Genomic DNA, 16,520 nt, shown 5'->3' on the forward strand with positions numbered 1-16,520 from the left:
CAACATGGCATGCATGAAATGCATGTGTGACACTAGTGAGGGAAAACATAAATTGATTATGTGCATGTAACCTTTGTGGTTGATGTAATCTAATTGGTTAAGCCACTGGCACTAACTATCACTGAGTGTGATGTGTGAATACTTGATAAGTACACGCTGCATGGTATGGATGCTTGATCAAGGGGGAGTGTTGGAATCTAGGTGATCTAGCATTCATTGTGTGCACATTGGGGACAACTTAGTTGAGCATAAGAATAATAGACATGAAGTCTAAGGTTATTCTCTTATGTAAGTGGCCAATTACTAAAGGGAATAATAAATCCTAGATGGATCTAGATAAGGGCTAGGTGGCAAGCCCTTGACATCATTGCTTAGGTCATTGGGAGGGATCTTGGATCCTATATAAGTTGTACCTTTCTTTGTGAATAATTAGCAAGCTTGATAGGTCTTTGTGACCTTCCTTTGTGGAAATACTTGTCCCAAGCTTATCTCTTTGCTTGTCACTATGTGTTAATCTCTTGCTTCACTTCTAGCTTTGTGCTAGTTATGTTTATCTTAATCTTCTTTGATTATATTGATTAGAGTAGCATTAATCTTTGAGGTTAGGATTAAGCTGTGTGCTTATGGCAATTATGATTTCACTCGCTAGTGCAATCCATATTATTCCAATACTCATTCTTTTGAGACCAAAAATTCTCATAAATTTCCAAAAAATACAAAAAATACCCAATCAATTTTTGAAAACTTTTGGAAGCTTTCACACAGCAAATTGAATACATTCTCAAAACTTATGATTTTGTGGCAAACTGAGGACAGTTGCTTGTCACCCCCCTGAGGGCATGTTATGAGGAGTTAATTGATGGAATATATATTCCCACATTTTCTATTATTTATGTATTGGAGTTAGTCCATGGAATATATATTCCCATGTTTCCCATTTTTATGAATTCTCTTAGACGGGTTTAGATTGGGACAGCTTTCTAAATCCGGATAATTGTAGCTTCCTTTACCCGTACATGGGTGAATTTGTACATGCGTGGGAGTATTTGTTATATCATCTTGATGATATGAAGTTTTGTATGGTTGTTTATATTTTTAATCAATTAATTTATTAATTGATCGACTTAGTTGATAAAAGTGTAGATCATTGGATTGGATAATGTGTGGTGGCTGTCATAAATATTTTGAGATGACCAATTTTGAAATGTCGATAAATTATATTTGATTTTGTGACAAGTGCCATTAATTCATTTTGGATGTCATTCACATTTATTAGCAATATGAAAGTTCCCTTGTGCATATTTGATTTTTCAAAATATGTACACTTTTATATGATTTTAGACTCCCATATATTTTTGTAGTTTAGGTTGCAAGCTCAAGCAAGCCTTTTAATGCAAGCTACTTTTGAAGCAAGCTATTCTTTTGAAGAAGTCTATATATTCCTTTTAATGCAAGCTACTTTTGAAGCAAGCTATTCTTTTGAAGAAGTCTATATATTCCTAAAGCACACTATTTTAAGTCCCAAAAGCTATCTCAAGAAATATATTTAAGTACACCAAGTGGAAGCATGGGATCACTTTGTGTGAGGGAAAATTGGACCCAATTCTTTATTCTATTTATGCTTGATATTTTATGTTATTACAACCATTAATTTGGGTTCATTTCAACCTCCCATAAAACAATGGATCAATGCTAAGAGTGATTGCAACTAATTGAAAGTGATGAAGAGCTAGTGGACAAAGAATTTTTAAATTGCAAGCATAGAGAGACTATGGTTTCAAAGAAAAGAATTCTTTTGTTCATTGGATAATAAAAACCCATAACTCTTTTACCCAAGAGTCTCTACAAGGTGGAAAACCACTTTTCCATTTTCAAAACCACCTACCCAAGAACTCAAAGCCATTTTTCTAATTTTCAACCCTCTTCCCGATCGACCAAAACCACCGATGTTTTCACCCACCCGTGGAGCCTCATAGCCACTTTTGCCTTGGTCTGAATGGCTGAATTTCATCTTCACCTCCTCCTCAATGGCATCAGGGTGATCTTTTTTCCTAATTTACTTTTTAAAATCACGTATGTTTTTTCTAAGCTTTAAAGCTTTATACTTAAAAGCTTCTTTTTAAGATTTATATCATTAAAAGCTTATTCTTTAAAAGTTCATCTTTAAAACCTTAAAGCCTCTCCAAATTCTCATTTTTTTTCTTTAAATATCTACTTTCAGCCCTTCAAACAAACCTTTACAGATTTCTCCCAAGTAACAAAACTTTCTAGAATTTCAAGAAATAAGTATCCTTCCATAGCTCCTTCTTTTCAGCCCTCAAATTCTCATAGATTCCTAAAAAATTATTTAAAAAATAACCAATCAATTTTTTTTGGAAGTTTTCACAGTAAATTGGATATATTCTCAATAACTTACTTGTGCTGATTAAAATCAAGGTAATGTTATTTCATATTTCTTTTATGCTAACTTATTTTTTGAATTTCTTTTTGCTAGAATAATTGGTCCCTTTCACAATGACTCCTTAAAATCCACGACAACCATCTGAGCTCCTACATGTCATGGCCAAATGTTTGCACCTCCCATATATATCTACATGCAACGCACATGTATTTCAGGCGTTACTCCACATCTTCATGATAAACAAGAGGACGAATGATAAAAGACTCGAATGAACAACCATGAACTTTTTTTTCTGCATGATCTCCATGTTTTTTCATGATCTCCATAGGTAACACTGGCATATTCCCTCCTAATATTCAGCTTGGTCACTTATGGAAGAACATGGAATTATTTGTGGATATAGAATCAAAGACGACACCACCGTATGTGGTGACAGTCTCTCTCTCACTTATTCTCCCTTCGATCCCTCCTACCTCCTAAAAAGATATTTGTCATCAATGATGGAAACACATATCTTTAGAGGATTGTAGAATCACACTCTTATTTTTCACTCATAACTGATAGAAAATGATAACTTTTTGCTCTAACTTTCTATTCACATATCACTCTAGCATCAAATTAATTTCTAATAATTTGACATTCGTTTGTTAAATATAGTTTTGTAGTGTTAACCTTTTTTATTTTTTCATTTAGACAACAACAAGGAAAGATAATTATTATCATCAATATTTGGTCAAGTATAAAGGCTACCCATCATCAAAGATCCTCAATGGCTACCTAATCATGCCCTCTCGATGCCTATCCATCCTTGATTGCATCTTATATGGATACTAGCCCATAATGATTATTTATGATTTTGTGACAACTAAGGACAGTTGCTTGTCACCCCTAGTGTGTGCTATGAGAATTTAAGTCATGGAATATGTATTCCCATGCTTTCTTTTATTTTTGGATTGGAGTTAATCCATAGAATATATATTCCCATGTTTCCCACTTTTATGAATTCTCCTAGACAATTTTAGATTAGGATTCCTTTATAGATCCAGGCGATCATATCTTACTTTACATGTACATGGGTGAATCCATACATGCATGGGAGTATTGGTTGCATTGTGTTGAGAATCTGAAGCTTCATATGATTTTTTATATTTTTAATCAATTTATTTATTAATTAAATGGCTTAGTTGATGCAAGTGAAGATAATTGGATTGGATAATGGAGATGAGCTTGTGGTGGTTCGGAATATTTTGAGATCAATGATTTTTAAATGTTAACAAATAATATTTGATTTTGCAATGACAAGCACCATTAATTCATTTTGGATGTTGTTCATATTTTTCAGTAATGTATTTATTATTTGGGACATATGAAAGCTCCCTTGTGCATATTCAATTTTTTTGAGATATGTACAGTTTTATATGATTTTAGACTATTTTTTAAGTAGTTTAGCTTACATGCTCAAGAAAGCTATTTTTAAAGCAAGATACTTTTAAAGAAAGATATTCTTGAAGAAGTCATCATATTTGTAAAGCACACTATTTTGAGCCCCTAAAGCTATCTCAAGAAATATATTTAAGTACACTAAGAGAAAGCGTGGGCTCACTCTAATGTGGGAGAAAATTAGACCTGATCTTATGACTTGAGTAATTATTTATTCTATTTATGCTTGATATTTTATATTGTTGTAATAATTAATTTAGGTTCATGCCAACCTCCCGCAAAATAGTGGTATCAAAGCCAAGAATAATTGCAACTAATTGAATGCGGTGAAGAGCTAGTGGTTAGAGTTACTAGCTAGGACAAGGTTTATGCACTAGTTTAGGCAGTCTTTGATGCACTACGACCTTATTTTTAACATTTTCCGACCAAGTGTGAACATTATGAGCCAAGTATAAAGGTCAAATTGTAACTCTAAATCCTCATTCTTGTATGCATGCTTGTATGCTCTCAAGTGAAGATAGTGCTCTATTCTTCTCTCAAACCTTGCCTATCTCTTGCCTTCAATGCTTGTGTGAGTGTGTGTGTGAGGAAGGGAGTGACAGAGAGAGCATTGGCTACACTTGAGGCATGGTGGTGTGGGCAGCTTTGTTGAGCTACTTTGACATGCTTCCATTGATGTAGCTACCACATGAGGGGTCCCCGATTCAAGCAAACAAGATAGAGGTAAGTGAGAGTTGCCTCACTAATGCATTGCGTATTTTCCATGGCATATTGGGCTTGGGTTGGAGTTTAGACTCCCCAATGCATGAGAGAAGAGTCCCATTGAGTGGCCAAAAGGCCCGACATAAATGGTTTCATTTTCGGGACATCACCCTCTTGCCAAGCATCCTTGCATTGCTTGCATGCTTTATTTGGGTTACAAACAAGAAAAGGAATGATTCAATTAATAAAAATCCCCCAAAATCATGTGTTTTTGTTTTTTTGCATCAATTTCATGTTTTCATGTTTCTAATCACTTCTTGTTACTCTTAACCATTGCAATTTCAAGTTTCTTTGGTCAATTTTATTAATTTTGTTTAATTTTGTACTCTTTTTTAAAAAAATGAAAAACAAATTACTCAATTGAGCACAAAATCATGGGATTTTGATGAATATAATCCCACCATTGCGTCAGTAGCATGCCAATTAGACTAATTGCATGTGTGTACACATGAATCAACAAAATGTGAGCTTGAATTTGATATATGTAGCAAAGGGGTTTGCGGCATTAAAAAAAAAAAATTTTGGCAAAAATTGGAGAGCTAAAACTCTCCTTTAGTTCTCAAATTGTCAAAATTAAAAAAAAACACACTTAGTGTAATATGTCTATATCACGTCCGTTCAAGGCTTCTTTTATAAATCCATATATAACCTATTTTTAGCATTTCCTTACACCCCCTCTGTAAAATTTTACAAAATATATAAATCCCATAATGTAAATATTTTTTTTCCCTAGAGGAATTTTAAAATTTCTTATCTAAGTGATACATTACTAATTTTGGAGTCACTTTGGAGGCAATAAAAGAGACTCAAGATGGAAGATATCTACATCATATGCATTATTTGAATCTGCACACACGAAAGAGAGAGTGTCGGCCGCACAGGCAGCACCCAACGTAAGTTCGACTCCTAGCAGTGCCAAAAGACTAAGAGAAACAATGACTAAACAAGACAAAGCATATGTGCATTAAAACAAGACAAAGCATGTGTGCATTAAAATAAGACTAAAGAAGTGTGCAGTCACTTGACATGTGCAAGTCATCCCTAGAGCTAAAAATAGCCATGCCTCTCCCCACACACATTCAACACACTTTGCTCGCCCAAGTCCAGTCCTCAAATACAAATCAGTTCAACTAGCATTCACCACTTAGTTGGCCACCATCTTCCCCCAGTCCAAGCATACAAATCAGGGCACAGGTTCAAAAGCCATCTATCAACAATCTTCCACCACATTTGGCATCAGCAGGCAAGGTATCCACAATTCATGCAGTCTAAAAAGACGTCCCTACAACCCCATGTAGGTGAGCTACCATCTTCCAGCCCATGGAGGAGAAATCATGAGCCTCATGGAGCAATACAAAGTTTGCATTCGCATGGAGGAGCACTCCTAGAGCCTTCTGCATAAGCAGTAGCCATAGTAGCTACATCTACTAGCCATTTTGTATCTATTTTACACTTTGTCAGTCATCAGTAGTACTTATGCGTCTTCCTTAGATCTGAACAAGGGCTTCATGATGCCAACCCTTCAAGTTTATAACTTCAACCCAATAAGCATCAAGAATATGCATGTCCTTCAACATACACCTTGCACTCTCTACTAGGAGGTTATCGTTTTTCCTCTTAGCCATGCCATTTTGTGGAGGAGTAAATGCAACTATAAAATGTATCATGATCTCCCTCTACTTATAACGATACTTCTTTAAGACTTTAATTTTAAATTCTCCTCCCATATAATCTTATGTCCAGATTTTTTCTCAACTAATTCTTTGTACTCCCACAACTTTTCGAAAGTTTGAGATTAGTAGTGCAAAAAAGAAACCCAAAATTTCAATAAAAAACCATCAATAAAAGTGAGAATATATCTAGAACCTTAAAAAGCTTGAGTACGCACAAATCTGAGGATAAACCATATATACCCAAACTTTCATAAAAATAGTCATCAATAAAGGTGACAATATATCTAGATCCTTGCAAAGCTTGAGTGTTCATAAGAATACACAAATTTGAGTGTGCTACCTCAAGAGACATCTTGGTCCTCTTATCAATATATGACAAGAGAAGAGTATTATGTGCATCTTACCATAAATACAACCTTCATAGAAAGGAACTTAAGGTTCCATGAGATCAAATACATCCACCATGTGATGTTGGAAAATTCAAAACACTTAACATGTCCATAGCGTATACCACCCATTCCATTTTCTATACCAACCACCAACCTTTTCGGCTTGTCTTTGATTAGGCATTGCTACAGTGTAAAACCCACATGTAATCCTTGATCACACATGATAGATACAAAAAGTGAATTCTTTTGCAAAGCAAGTACAAAGTAAACATCGTTGTATTTTATTTAGTTTTCACCCTTGACGTTCTACATGGCAATTGTTTGATGGCCATAAATGAATCTAATAAGTTTCATTGTTTGCACACTCAAGTAAAACTCTAGAAAATTTCAAAAAGAGGCAAACCAATCCTTCTTTCTTATCATGTGCTTATTGGCACTTGAATCTATCAACCAATCATGTTGACTCACAATATTTTATTGTAAGGCTTGGTGTTGTACAACAAAAGCATTATATAACTCCATCTTAAATTCCTCATACTCAAAGAGGGCTTGTTGCCCATTACTAGCAAGCTGAATATCCATTATATTAGTTGCATCATAATCTGATTTATTGTCAGATTCATAATCTATGTCAAAGAAGACAAGCTTGTACCTTTCAAATAGAAGTACTCTTGCTCATCATGACCAAAAGTCTACAAACCAAAACCAACACAACACAACACTGATCTTTTGGCTAATTATCCAAGAGATCAAAAAGCGACAAGGTGCATATCCCTCATTATCTACTAGCAAATCAAGTAGAATCGGATCAACATCCTTCTCTTCACACTCATCACCTAAAGCATCACCTAGTGCAACATCGAGCAATACTTGATTAGAGTCTGATTGTTCCACAAAAGTACAAGTCAACAAGTTCTCACAACTTTGATTCATAGACTCGTCTTTTCTTCTTTAACATCATTAACCTCTGCATCTACATTATGTGCTCCATGCTTGCTTTTCTTCTTTAGCATCATTAACCTCTACATTTACATTATGTTCCCCATGCTTGCTTTTATGCTCATGATTCTTCTTCCTACCCTGCTTCATTGAAAGTAATTGAGTAGAAAAGCTACCCAACACACACATTGTACTATGAGAGCACACATCCAACTAACAAGAAAGCTACACCATTGACTAGATATCCTAGCTTTGGGTAAGGTGACAAGGAACTTGTGGTAATGTGGCACCTACACTGTAACTAGAGAAATAAAGAGCCACCTAAGTGATTCCCTTGAATTTCCATAGCCTAAAAATTCTAGTGCACACTCCAAGGGAGAATTAATTGGAATACATGACCTAGAGTGGTTGTCTACAAAAACTAATGAGGGGCCAATAAAAGAGACTTCTAGAATAATTCCATATTAAATACTAGGTAGGAATAAGTATATAAGGACCTTGGACCATTAAATGACATCAGGATTTAATGATGCTCATAACTTGAGGTTTCACTCCTAAGTGCATGGTAGGTGGTATCCTAGTACATTCACTTCCTCCTACCGTAAAATTATAGGGCATCTTAAACGTGTGGAAAAATCAAGGAACAATTTTGGAGAGGAACAACATCAACCTCCAAAACTAGTTTCATTCCTAGATTCCAACTTTATCTATGTTTATACACTTCAAAGTAAGAATTCAATTAATAATGGCCAAAAAATCATTTAAGTAGGTATTACTTAGAAACAAAAAAACGTATTCTCTTTCTCTATAGAAATGCAATAAAGAAACAAATGAGCATACAATACTCGACCAAATCATCTTTATACATAGTGTGTGTGTACTCAATGCACCAAAGCATATCCAATGTGCCAAAACTTGATATGAGACAAAACAAAACTAATGAATGAGTTATTGAGAAGTCGCAAATCATCTTGCATGCTAGAGAGTAGAGATCACAACCATCTATATGAACATCATCAATGCCTAAACCATGGATATTGATCATAATATAGATATGCTCAAACACAAGTGCAAGACAACAAACTTAACTTATTATGAGTTGTGAAATGATCAACTCCATCTTGCAAACTAGGGAGTGTCTACCATGACCATCTGCACAAATGTCATCAATGCTTAACCATGGATATAGATCATACTATAGCTATCCTCAAGCACACAAGTGCATGCACACGCATCACGTACATGTATGAATTTATACAAATGTCTTTATTATAAGTTTATATCAGTGACCTTTGAAGGTGCAAGGCAAAATTAAAAATCATCATGGCTATAACTTAAGGAGGAAGTTGAATTCCTCTAGTGTGCTTTGTCCATATTTGATCACACCTTCAATTAATAGAGTTAGCCAAAGTAAAGTAACAAAAGACAATATGAATATGTAATAGAATTCTCTAGCATATCATACCTTGAAAAGAGGACAGCCGCATGTTAGAGTTTCATAATTGCACCTTCACCACACACACTGATACCACACATGGCAAGTGGATATCGGTTAATCACCATTTGCTATAGTAGAGCGGTCTGGTCCTATTTCCAGAGATACACCAAAGAGATTATGTTTAATCTAGAGCAAATATTCTCTACTCTCTCACTCTTGTAATCAAATGTGATTGCACCACATGTAACCCCTTCCAGTGAGGAAAAACACCTCTTGAATTCCTTGAGTAATAGAGATAAGTATTCCACTTCATCACCATCTATGAGGGCATACCTAAGCTCTTGAGCTCTGGTCAAATCAAGTAAAAAATAGCTATGAAGTGCTAAGGGAGGTGATCCATTACAAGGTAAAGACGAATTTCCCTTCCCCTCTCAAAACAAGATAATGTGTAATGTGAAAGAAGGAAATAAAGATATGCTACGTCTACTAGGTGTGAGGTGGGAATACTATCCAATGCCCTTGGTGCCTTGGGGGTATGCTAGCCCACACCAAGAAATATGCATCTTTATGGGGATGAGGTGCAATGGAGCGGCGTAGCACGGAGCCATGTTAGGCACACGTAGAAGCACTCATGCACCAAGTAGGCATGTTAGGCCTCCCGTGTTGCAAGTGAGGTTCCATCTTGCCGAGTGCCTCCGGGGGATGCCCTCCTCGCCTTGACGGTGAGATTGCCGGAACATGGAACATGACCGAAACGGTGGAAACGGTGGACTGGCGAGCCGTGCTATACCGACGAGGCAAGACGCGGTCGAGGGCCGCAGTCGGGGGCCGGCTTATCATGGATGGAAGGCAAGTCCTGAGTCTGGGCCGTGGAGCCGGACTGGGCATGAAGGCAAGTGAACGGTGAGACCCGCAAGGAAAACGCGCGAGACGGGCTGGTGGAGCCGAGTCATGAAACATGGTTGGTGGAAGGCCGCCTCACAGCTAGACGTCCGAGTGTGACACTGGCCGGGAGGCGGCCTTCCACCAACCATGCTTCATGACATGGCTCCACCAGCCCGTCGAGCGCATCTCGTGCATTTTCCTTGCGGGTCGCACCGTTCACTTGCCTTCATACCTGGTCCAGCTCCACGGCCTAGACTCAAGACTTGCCTTCCATCCATGATCCGCTGGCCCGCGGCCGTGTGTCGGCCCGTTGGCACAACATGGCTCCCCAGCTCCTCGGTCCGTCGTTTCCACGATTTCGATCCCGTTTCCACGTTCAGGCAATCTCCTAAAGCCACTCGGCAACATAGAACCTCACTCACAACGCGGGAGGCCTAACGTGCCTACCTGGTGTGTGAGTGCTTCTACATGTGCCTAACATGGGTCTGTGTTACGCTGCTCCATGTTGCACCTCATCCCCATAAAGATGCATATTCCTTGGCACAGGCTAGCCAAAGGGACCAAGGGCCTTGGATAGTATTCCCACCTCACACTAGGAACCTAGAAGGAGAGGGGGAGAGAAAGAGAGACAGATGAAGAGAACCTAGGATTCATCGACGAAATAATTGTAAGCGCATATGCTAAGAGTAGGCAATGAAAATCGACCTACTCCAAACAGACAATTAACAAAGAAACAAGCTGAGGGCGTTAAGAAATGCATCTAACAAGAGGTGATCAAGCAAGCTATAAGAAAAACACCAATGCAATCTCTGCAAAAAACATCTTACCGTCTCATACATGAAGCTATCCAGTTCATAATAACCGAGTCATCGAGGGGAAGAAAATTGGCAAGTGCCACAATCTACAAAAACACAATTGCAAAGACAAGGAGTATATAGGAAAAATAAATTTTCCTAGTTATAAATGAACATAAGTAGTAAAAGTGTAAACTAGAGAAAATAGAACATTTACTAGATAGCCTAACTAGGAAATATGCTCGATATAGGGGATTTCCCTAATTTGAGAAATTAGGGAAATCCCCTATATCGAGCATATTTCCTAGTTAGGCTATCTAGTTAGGCTATCTATTTCCTAGCCTAACTAGGAAATATGCTCGATATAGGGGATTTCCCTAATTTGAGAAATTAGGGAAATCCCCTATATCGAGCATATTTCCTAGTTAGGCTATCTAGTAAATGTTCTATTTTCTCTAGTTTACACTTTTCCTAGCTATTTTCATTTGTATCTTATAAGTATATTTATAATAATTCTTTAAATGATTATAAAAATAATTATTCACTTATAAATAGTATTCAAAATTAATTAAAGATTATAAAGAAAACTCCAATATCACACACATAATATTTACTTTGAAATATTATGTTTCTCACAATATAAGAAAAATTCCCTATATCGAGCATATTTCCTAGTTAGGCTATCTAGTAAATGTTCTATTTTCTCTAGTTTGCACTTTTCTTGGCTATGTTCATTTGTATCTTATAAGTATATTTATAATAATTCTTTAAATGATTATAAAAACAAATTAGTCACACTTATAAATAGTATTCAAAATTAATTAAAGATTATAAAGAGAACTCTAATATCACACACACATAATATTTACTTTGAAATAAGTGTATTAGTTAAATGATTCAATACATGAATTTTCAATTGAAAGCTCAAACAAGAAAGATGGCTTATCGAGCTGTATTTGTGAATTGGGAAAACACCAAAAAACTCTCATAATCTTTATCTTGGTCTCTATGACTACATGACCAATGGCCCCCTAAGGGGTCATCTCTATGGTGTTGGCTTGCCATCTCTCATGGAAACAGAGGTTGGATATATGCATTGGGCTACCCGGGGCCTTGACTATCTGCACACCAAAGCTGCCCATGGCATTATCCATCATTATGTCAAGACCACCAACATCCTACTCCATGCGAATTTAGTAGCCAAGGCGTTGGATTTTGGGCTTTCCAATACCGGGGCCATCCCTTTATCACACCCATGTCAACACAGTAGTGAAGGGAAGCTTTGGGTATCTTGATCCTGTGAGTATTTCTACCGACAACAACTCACAGAGCAAAATCTGATTTGTACTCTTTTGATGTGGTGCTGTTGGAGGTTATGTGTGCAAGGCCACCCATCAACCCTACACTTCCTAGGGAGCAAGTGAACATGACAGAGTGGGCAATGCATTGGCAGAAGAAAGGCATGCTAGATTAGATCATTGACCCTTACCTCTTGCCTGTCGTCGAATATGGGTCATGCCACTATCCAAGAATACCTCATTAAGGTGGTGCGTGATAGACTTACATTAGATACAATAACTATCATTAAGTTGGCCCATTGGAGATGGAACATGCCACACATTTATTGACCTACCAAACCCACTTCAACTCTTTTGACAAAGGCTACCTGCAAAGTCACCTGAATCTCTATTCTCAATATAGGGCTCTTGTTGGTGGTGGTGCTGTCGTAGCAATAGATCTGTTGAAGCGGCCATTTATTCCACATAGTTATGCATCATCTATCATAGCCTCTTTGCACAAATCTTCCCATAATGATCCTTCTACAAACACACAAGCAGGCACACACATATACACACGGATTAATCACAACCTGGCACAAACCAAATACACCACAAGCATGGACTACAACCTTACTACACCATATGAATGGAGAATCATACAAGAAATGCACTAGCGCAATGTCAAATGCACAAAAATTTCACAAGTCCACTCACCTTGCAACCTGTGATCTCCAGCACAAGGCCCTGTTGCCCTTCTCCAACATATACATGTGGTACAAAATGTACCTTTTTATCAACTTAAAGCTTTCTGTTAGAACTATCCACATCGACATAAAAGCCTGCCTCACGTATCTGTTCACAAACTTGGAGAACAATGCCATCCTACATTAAAAGCAAGTTCCCATATGACAAGAAATATGGGTTTGAATCTACTTATGATCTTGAGCCTCTGGACCCTCTACATGAAGGGCATAACTGATGAACCTTGCAGATACTACAGGGCAGCTATAATGGTCACTTTTCAGCATAATGTTCAAGAAGCATGGCAAGCATCCGCTCCACTGATCCTAATATTGATCTGTGAATCAAGATAGCCCTCTTCCTTTTAGCCTCATCCTCCCCTGAATATGAAAGTCCAAAACGTTGTGGAAGTTAAAAGTCCAACTAGGTTTCCAATACAGTACTCAAATGAGAAACTTGATGAAATAAGATATACAAACGGATGTACACATCAAAAGCATCTTATCATGAAAACCACTGGTCAATTGAAAATACATGAATAAAACATGACCCATGCATATAGCTTTATGTGCTAAACACAAAATTACTTTCACTTGAAAAACAAGAAAAAAAAGTATCTAACAAAAAGCTAGCACACTTCCAAAAAAGGGCCATAGTACTGTAACAAAGAATTAATTTAACTTAAAAAACAAGAAAAAAAGTATCTAACAGAAATCCAGCACACTTCCAAAAAAGGCCATAGTACTATATAAAGAATGGGTGCAGTTTTATAACTATATAATGTGCATCCAATTGTACACTTGCAAGTTGGTTGCATGGGCAGTCTCCAACGGTGTCTTGCAAGGTGACAACCCAATCAAATTTGCATTGCCCCTCCTCATCATACAAGTTCCCATTGTGCTCCTTGTCACCATAACCATGACATTGCTCTTCAAACCATTTTGCCAACCGCGAGTTCTAGCAAAAACCATCGTAAGTTGGTGTCAAAAGATGGCCATATTTTACAGTTTTGTGCATCATCTTACTACAACTAACAAAAAATATAACTCTCATTGATATCGTAACTACTCTAGGTTTTCTCTTCTTCAAGATTATTCATGGTTGGCTTGGAGCTTGATCTGAATAAGATCAAAAAAGTGGAAAAATTACTCTCATCGAAGCCTTATCAGGCATAAGTTTACCATTCATAATCGGAGTTGGTGTTGCCAGTCTTCTCAACAAATCACTCTTTGTTCGGTGTCCCATTATCCATAACTGCATTCCCTGTGCTAGTGAGGATAGTGGCAAAAAGAAATTTTCTCACCTCCTCTATCAAATAGGACCTCCTCTATCATGACCTTAAGCAAAGCAAGGAATGAGGATGACAAAATGCATACCTCCACCCATAAGGACAACATCCTTATCGCATTCAAAGCATATGTTAGGATCTCTAAATTCGCTTTAGCAAAGCAATGAATGAGGATGGCAAATCATGTATCAAGAAGCACATATTGTATCATCAAACATGCATCAAGCACATTGTGAGGCCATTGGTAGATCAAGTTTGAATAACCATGATGGTATATGCAAGAGAATAGAGGATACATGGTTACATATGTAAGAGATTAGAGGAGGAGACATGCCTACTTGTGAGGGAAGGTCTTGTGCTTAGTCATGGGGACATCACCCTATACCTGGCCAATTCCATGGGGAAGCCCACCAGGATCTCTAAATTCTCTTTAGCGAAGCAATGAACAAGAAGCACATATTGTATCATCAAACATGCATCAAGCACATTGTGAGGCCATTGGTAGATCAAGTATGAATAACCATGATGGTATATTCAAGAGAATAGAGGATACATGGTTACATATGTAAGAGATTAGAGGAGGAGACATGCCTACTTGTGAGGGAAGGTCTTGTGCTTAGTCATGGGGACATCACCATATACTTGGCCAATTCCATGGGGAAGCCCACCACACCATCTTCATGAGCAGGAGGGAACTTCTCACTCTTGCTCTTTGCCTGTGATTGGGCTATCATACTCCATCTCTGCAGAGGATTAAGATGTTTTTGTGTTAAAAACAGAAGAAGAAGAAGCTAAATTAAACCCAAAAAAGAAAAAGAAGCAGGGATAAAGGATTATTTATCTATGTATATCTGTATAGTTTTGCATTTGCTTCCAAGGCAGAAATGGCTTTATTGGTGCATTCTCGAGGACCCATTCGCTTGGAAGTGTCACCAAGTTTTCTTCTAGATCCAATTCTTTGCTTACCAAAGCACATGTACATAGATAATCTCATGCAAATAATCTCAACCATGAATGCACACAGTTGTAAACCTGCCCTTTCATTTCAAATCAAAATCACCTTCTTGCCTCCTCGTCCCTCGTTTTGGCATCCATCTCTTTGCTCGGTGGATAGTGTGTCTGCAGGCATCTACGATCAACCATAACAGCGCGATGACATCTCTAATGGCTTTACCAACCCCGACCCCAACATATCTGAACCATAGAGATAGATCTGAAGAAGCACTGCCCCCCTTTAGGCCTTCTCTTCAAAACCCTCACCCCCATTTTTTCCCCTAAAGGTATATCGTAAAATCTTCTATAAATGGTAAGCCTAGATTTGCTGGAACACACGTCACCTTGCATGCATCCTCGCAAAGAGAACCTCTCTCTCTCTCTCTCATGCAGAGAGAATAGAGTTCTTCTTTCTGCTCATAATAAAATCTGAGTCTAACATTTCCTATCTCTGCTCATAGCAAAACTGAGTTTACCGCAACCCGAGGCCTTCGCTTGTTGCAGGGAAATTTTCAGAAGCTTGGGCTTGGTTGAGAGCGCTTCTCAGCGGCGGTGATCATCCACAACCTCTACAGCAGCCAATTTGTCAGAGGAGTAGGGAAGAGAGGCTTTCTCAGGGAGAACATCCCCTCCAGCCAGTTCCACAGCTCCGGCCACCATTAGAGATGAATCATCTTCTTGAGAACATGTTGATGGCTCACAAACTACTGTGCCGGACGGAAGAGGGATGGAGGTAGTGGGCGAGGGAGAGACGAGGGAAGAGCAGTGAGAAGGAGGTTATGATGACGCTGGTGGGGGCGAGTAAGGGACTTTAAAGTCCGTTAATTAATGCCATGTCAGTGGCATCAATTAATGGACCCCAAGATAAATGTGTGAATATGCACCCCATTGCCTACCCATTCACCTTACTCCTTGGATCAAAGCCATCCTAGCTCCTTTGGGTCAAGTTCTAGGCACCAAAGCCTTCACTGACTACAATCCCGCATGGCACCCCCAAGTTCTCGTTGAACTAGACCTGTCTCTCCCCCTTCCGGAAGAGATTTCCATTGGGTGCGGGGAGTTTTCCCTTTCCCAACCTATTCTCTACAAGCATCTTCCAAACTCCTGTTTTCACTGTGGAAAACAGGGTCATCTTATTAGGAATTGCCCCATCAAGAATCCTCAAAACATTCTTCCTCACCTAGCTAACAAAGCTCCCCCCCCTCAGCCCTTGGTCCAGTCCCCCCCCTCCTCATCCAACCCGTCATCCTTTCCCGGAGAACCTGATGTGCCAGTAGGCAGCAGACGAAAGCCAACTGTCAAACCTAAACCCGCTGTGCCTATAATAAAGCCTAACAGGTATTCAGTCCTGGCTGCCATTCCAGAACCAGGGGCTACTGAAGAGGAACAGGATTGCGTGGAAAGTACTCCACTTAACAAGCTAAGACTAGAGAAGGAGGTGGATAACCTTGACGATACAGAAATGGGTACTGTATCCAGCCCAACAAAGGGAAACAG

The 16,520-nt window shown here is 38.4% G+C and overlaps 1 long non-coding RNA gene and 1 pseudogene across 2 annotated transcripts in view; one reads left to right on the forward strand and one right to left on the reverse strand.

Moving 5' to 3' along the window:
- LOC147640676 (putative pentatricopeptide repeat-containing protein At3g13770, mitochondrial pseudogene) overlaps positions 1–16,520 on the forward strand; it is a 121,822-nt pseudogene that overhangs the window by 22,841 nt on the left and 82,461 nt on the right. The gene's annotated exons all lie outside the window — the stretch shown is intronic.
- Positions 13,478–15,787, reverse strand: LOC147640677 (uncharacterized). Its single transcript, XR_015267421.1, has 2 exons — positions 15,091–15,787; positions 13,478–14,773 (listed from the first exon to the last, which is right to left on the reverse strand). It is a non-coding gene; the product is annotated as an uncharacterized LOC147640677 (long non-coding RNA).

The sequence above is a fragment of the Cibotium barometz genome, chromosome 2 (genome assembly GCF_041138505.1).
Source record: "Cibotium barometz isolate CiBa-2024 chromosome 2, ASM4113850v1, whole genome shotgun sequence".
NCBI lineage: Eukaryota > Viridiplantae > Streptophyta > Polypodiopsida > Cyatheales > Cibotiaceae > Cibotium > Cibotium barometz.